This window comes from Cupressus sempervirens, chromosome 1, assembly GCF_028749045.1.
Source record: "Cupressus sempervirens isolate cs-2001-9-10 chromosome 1, ASM2874904v1, whole genome shotgun sequence".
NCBI classification, from domain to species: Eukaryota; Viridiplantae; Streptophyta; class Pinopsida; order Cupressales; family Cupressaceae; genus Cupressus; species Cupressus sempervirens.
The window spans coordinates 435,268,181-435,274,688 of record NC_143118.1 but is presented as its reverse complement, the minus strand read 5'-3'; the positions used below and the strand labels follow the sequence as shown (position 1 = coordinate 435,274,688).

The 6,508-nt window shown below is 31.2% G+C and overlaps 1 long non-coding RNA gene across 1 annotated transcript; it reads right to left on the bottom strand.

Moving 5' to 3' along the window:
* Positions 1–1,594: 1,594 nt before the first annotated feature.
* Positions 1,595–4,829, bottom strand: LOC149578150 (uncharacterized). The gene is made up of 2 exons (XR_016355623.1): positions 4,031–4,829; positions 1,595–2,202 (listed from the first exon to the last, which is right to left on the bottom strand). It is a non-coding gene; the product is annotated as an uncharacterized LOC149578150 (long non-coding RNA).
* Positions 4,830–6,508: the final 1,679 nt, after the last annotated feature.

Below are 6,508 nucleotides of genomic sequence, written 5' to 3'. Positions count from 1 at the left end.
GACTAAGGCCAATAAATATGAAAATTTAAAAGATAACCAAGAAATAGGGGTACTTCACATTATCATGACTAAATAAAACCAAACGACTTATAGAGAAATCATTTCTTAGAAGCAGTATCAAATGGTATATGAGACATAACAATGCTCGAAGTCATTATTAGATTTAAAATTAACGTAATTTGTAATATACTCCTACCACAAAAAAAGGATCCACGAATCATGGAGTCATGAAATCAAATGGGAAATCAAAAAATATCATATGACAATTAAACCTAATCAAGGGATGACATCAATTGATATTCAATAGAAACCAAGGTATCCTAAAACACTAGAAATGGGAAAATTCACAAAAATTAACAAGGTAATGGGATCTCATATTGCAACCATTGAACTGAAGAAAATGGCTTCAAAAAAACCCTGATATACAGAAATACCAAATAGAAAAAAGAAACACTCAATGTAATAATGTCTACAAAAATAATACACCGTCATTAAGATTTTGTTAGTAGAAAGCGGTCCTAATTTGAGCAAGAACTAACTGGTTTTATTTGACAAAACTAATATGATAATGAAAAAGCAGGGCTTAAGTTAGCAGGGCTTATGTAGGAGTAAGATTATATTTTTATGTTCATGCAATCAAAAATTGTTATAAGAAGGCATTTTTGTATATTTGATGGATAAGTAGGGCATAGTTTTCATAGCGTCAATTCTTTGTGATCCACCATCAAGATGAAAATGGCTAAAAAAGAGTGACTCTTTATTAAGATCCCATCAATAAAAGTAATAATCAAACTAATTTACATGCTCCTAATCCTAAGAGAAGAGATATCCAACAATTGAACTTATTACACTGCACTTGCCATAGCTCCAAGTTAATGCACCTCTAATAGTAACCAAGCTTCCAGTCTAAATTTTTCTTGAAAAGATGGATATGAGATCTCCAAGAATTACACAGACAAAGTTCGTAATTCCATTGCAAAACATTGAACAATTCAAGCAGGAACGACAGAGTGCCAAATAAATAGTTTTTGAGCTTGTCAAGGTTTTGTAATTAGGATAGTAAATATAGTCATATTTCCGCATGGTCACTATGGATAATCCTAGTTAGACTTTGATCCTTAAGATTACCAGGATCGTTGGTTTGCATAAATTAGATTTATTGAAATAGTTTTGCGTAAATCTAGATTCCACAAACTCTGCCAGCATCTCTTCCATTCCTAAATGGTTAGACTAACAAGCACGGGCATCAGGGCATGACACATGAGAATTTTGACAAAATGCCTTTAAGAGACACCATGATTGTAGGATGCACACAAAAAGAATTTATTAAAAACATTTTCAAAGATTTCAAGCAGAACTCATAGTGGCGCCCGAAATGGGAACCTTAAACAAATATTGATGTAGACTTTTCTCAAATATTATAGCTACAAATGTTTTATTTGCAAGTACGCTGGTATCATGTGTGCAAAGTGTGGAATCATAGACAGTATATCAAGACGAATAAGAAATGAAAAGGCAGATTCAATTGGCAAGCATGAATTGAACCCCTCTACAATAATGTGCACTGATCACACTCCACAAAATCATTGTACTGTTGTTTTAATATCTAAATATTGTGCCATGTCTGATTCATTAAATCTATCTAAGCATTTACACTATGTTTGTCAATGCTTGCAAGGCAGCATTAACAACACAAATCCACCAACCAATCTGACATAAGTTCAGAAGGATATGAGAAAAGATTATTTAATTTACAAATTTATGCAGATTTGTGGCGAAGCAAGAAAACAGAGGAGATAACGATAAGTTGCCTTAACAGAACCAATGAAAAGAAAGCTCATAGTGTAAGCTTACAGGTTTCTGGTCCCCCTCTCACTATGGAGAAAAGTCAGAAAGATTTAGAATTGTAGATTTGACTGATCAAACTGCCAGAGGTCATCTATAGATTTGGCTATGGGAACGGAACCAATCTTTGTCTGACCGAATTCCACAACCCTTGACAAAAAGACTTTAAATCGCTAAAGGTTTGAAATGAAGGTTTGTCATGATATTCTATGCTTTTTTTTAACTTGAAGGTTTCTAAAAATCCTTATTATATAGACATTAAAGTTTGTGAGGGGTCTAACCAAAGTCAAGACTAAGTTGAACCTTTGCACAGTAATATAGCCTTTTTCTTTACACTCTGTCCCTGCGTTCTCCTATCTTCACAGAAGAGGGGAAACAAAGGTTATCAGTTAAAACTACCATTTCATTAAATATGCATATTATAAGTTTTAAAACAGTTCTAAAATGAAAGATGGTTGTGACCAGCAATAATACAACCTGCATCTGGGAAAATTGAGTACCGTCTACATGATTAAATCTATCTTTATCAAATAATGAAAATTAGAAATTACTAAAAGAATTTTCAAATACAGATGGCCGATTAATTTATATAATCCCATCAGTGCTACTTAAGGATCTATTTAGATTCAAAATTAGAGAGATCAGAGCTACTTGCTATTATTTAAGGTTCTATTTAGATTCAAAACTAGAAAGAGTTTAAAGTTGTGCATCTGCTTTAACTATTATTTAAGAAATTAAGAACTATCATTCAACAACCGAATAAGAGGTGAATATCATGAGCCACATTCAATCTTCACTATGATTAAGGAATGACCTATCATTTTAAAAATCTAATCCTACACATGATTGATATAAAATAACCCTCTTTCCCATTTGCATGCAGTGGATCTTGAAAGAGGATGCAATCTACACTGCTAATGCACCTACTCAATAACAAACACAATATAATGGGAAAATGAGATCCATATTTCTATTAGTATTGTTTACTACATAAGAAATATATAAATAATATGATTTGAAGTTATTGTATCTTATCTTAACAAAATTCCAACTTACCGACATCATTAATGATAAGAACTGCTAACATTGAGTTATGCTCAAAACTCATAGAAAAACATGTTAAAAACCAAAATCAAATATAGACTAAGGCCAATAAATATGAAAATTTATAAGATAATCAAGAAACAAGCGTACTTCACATTATCATGACTAAATAAAACCACAACTTTGAGAGAAATATTGTTTCCTAAAAACAGTATCAAATGGTATATATGACATAACAATGCTCGAAAATCAAAAAATATCACATGACAATTAAACCTAATCAGGGGATTACATCAAAAGATATTCAATTGAAACTAAGATGTCCTAAAAATCACTAGAAATGGGAACATTCACAAAAGTTAACAAGGTAATGGGATTTCATATTGCAACCACTGAACTGAAGAAAATGGCTTCAGAAAAACCCTGATATACAGAAATACCAAATAGCAAATAAAACACTCAAAACTGCCATATACATTTAGAACTGGACACGCCTGTATAAGGCCCTTGCTACACAACAAAAAGATCTAGCGTATATGGTGTCCCTTGGTATATTTGAGACATAAGATTATCATATTATTAGTGGGGCCTACAGAAAGCTGACTGAAACAGAGGGCTTCCTTAGAACAATCATTCCATGGGAACTGATGAATCCAAAAATAATAATAATAAATAGGAAAGTTTGAAATATAACCAGGAAATAGAACTTCATAATATCATCATATTATAAAAGTAAAAGTACATGGCGGGATAAACATATCATTAACCAAAAACGGGAAAGTTTATAATATAAGCAGGAAATAGAACTACTGGAGAAATATATCATTAAATCAAAGTAGTGCCAAAGAACATATAGTTCTAAATTTCTTAAGTTCGACCATAAGATTTATGGTCAATTGCATATTGAATAGGTGGGTAAAGAAAATAATAGAAACGATTAGCTTATTTCAATAAAACAAATTATGACACCAAAGAGAATTCTATGCTAAGTTCTAACCAAACCATTTTATATTTATACATTCCATATCATACAAGTTATACTTTATATCACATTTTATTTAGAAAAAATCATATAATAATCACCTGCAATGGCGTAACCACAAAATCACAGAAATAGAAAACAAAAAAAACTCAAAATTACCTGAAGCTCGCTTGGTTAAATACTTGGCCTGTATCATTTTGCACATATCAGAATCCTCTTGTCCTTTCCCCTGCTCACCAAATGTTGCAAATATCAGAGTCCTCTTGTTCTTTCCCCTTCCCCTGCTCACCAAACCCTCCTCTCTCAAATAGTCCTCTTGGCCTTTCCCCTTCCCCTGCTCACCAATCCCTCCTCTCTCAAATAAAATACAAGAGGGAAAACAAAACGAAACACATAAAATCTAAGAAGATGTGAATCTACAGAATGAAGAAATGAAACAGAAACCATCACAAGCAATAAGAGAAATGAAGAAGCAAAGGCATGGCCACGCCAAAAGAAACAAGAAAGAGAAAATTCAAATCAGAGCAAATAGAAACCCAGAAAACATGAATGAAAATGATCAGAGGTATCAGCTAAGAACAAAACTCAATGGCTATGGCATCCATAAAATCATAGACCTTTTATTGAAGTGGGAAACAAAAACGCAACGGCCATGGAAAAAAAAAACTTAAAAAAGTAATACTCAGCGGCCATCGCATCCGGTGCAGATTCACAGGGATTTATTTTGTTTCAATATGAAACCGAAACTTTCATTTAAAATGCAGAATAAACTGAAAAAACAACTGAAAAACTTTAAGAAGCAGAATAATTTAAAGAAAAAAAAAACTCAACCGCCATGGAATTCATAAAATCAGAGACCCTTATCTTTGTCAAAAAAACTGGGAAAAAGGTGAAAGTGCAAAAATATACTCAAACAAAAAGGCAAACATCCCCATCATTCATCTGTCCTCATCGACGACTGACATATGAGCACAAAAGTAGGCCCGTGGCTATACAGCCACGAAAATGCACTCCCTTTACATTGTTTTTTGAAGTGCATTTTCGTGGCTGTATAGACGTTGCCCAAAAGTAGTCTTCTTCCTAGGTAGTTGTGCGTATCCACTGCACTTTACTTTTGCAATATTTGTGTAATCTAGTGAAAGAGAATTTTCAAAGAAAATTTAAAAATTAAAATAATTTTTATTTCATAAATATTGTTAATTTAAAAATATTTGTATTTTTAAATAATATTTAATAGAATGAATTAACTCCGAAGTATAGATTAATTATTATTTATTAAAGTTAACTATTATCATATGTTAAGTTTGAGTAGACCTCCTACATGAAAATCTTACAAATTATCATTGTAGTGTAAGCAATTTAATCAAATTAAATTTTTTACAAAGTATCATCAATAAGACATAGATTGCTTATATTTATTTGACTTATAATATATTATATTTTTTTTTTTTAAAGTAATATAAAATAATTTTGATAAGTGAACATTTTTCAATAATGTCATCAATGGGTAGTGATTAAGAATTTTTCAAATGATATTTAGATAAATAAATTTAAAAAAAATAAAACTTAGTAAGATAACTCTAAATGCCTATACTCTGTTCTTTCCTACTAGAGCCGAGAACTCTTAACTTCTCATTTATTCTTACTAATATAATATACAAGGCTTTGGTCTACCCATCAAAAGAAACTCTAAATGCCTATAGAAATTACATTAATAATTAATAATGACATCTTGGAAGTTACTTTCATGTTTTCGAGTTTGTAATGACAAGTGCTTTTATACTAAAGTGTGCTTTTAAAAAAATAAAATATGGGGAAAAGAATAGATTGTCAATTTAAATCAATTAAAGTAACAATTATGTGTGACTACTAGCAACCTTAAGTTCACCTGAGTGAATAATTTAGAATTCTAACATTGCCACTAAGTAATATATGTTGGAAACTACCAATGAAGATAAATTAATGCAAAACATATATGAGAATAATAATTAAATGATAACTAATACTCTTCCTGAATACTATTACAAATATTATATTAAATACCACGTACTACTAATATTATATTAGATGAACAAGTACTATTATACCTATCATAAAGATTCATCTTGAAATTTAGAAGAATATTGTGATTTTCATGAAGGATGACTTGTAGAAAAGGTTCATTGCCATATTTCCAAGAGAGTCCAAGATGTCCAAGTAGAAACATGCACTATGAAAAATGTCATGCATTGTATTTATAAACAAATCTATAGCCATGTGGTGACAAAGAGGAACAAAACTTTATTATTCTTGGAGAGCTTTTTTTTATTTAGCAGATTCATATCATGTCTACTTTTTCCTTGTAAATTGCCCTATCACTTTTTTGTGGCCTTCATTTTATTTTACTCAATAAATTGAAACAAATCAGAAAGTGCATTTGGGGGATCTCTCAAACCAGCATTATTTGTGGGCATTGAGGATATCATGTTCTTATGGATTTTCAATGAGATCATTGGAAGATGAAGTTTTGGTGTCACTAGGAGAAGGCCTTCACAGATCTATGGTGTGTGCTCTCCCATTTTTTCTTTGCTAGATAGAAAAATGTACTGGCAACTTACATTGTGTTGTTTGCCTTTGTCAAATTGAGCTTTGTTGAAA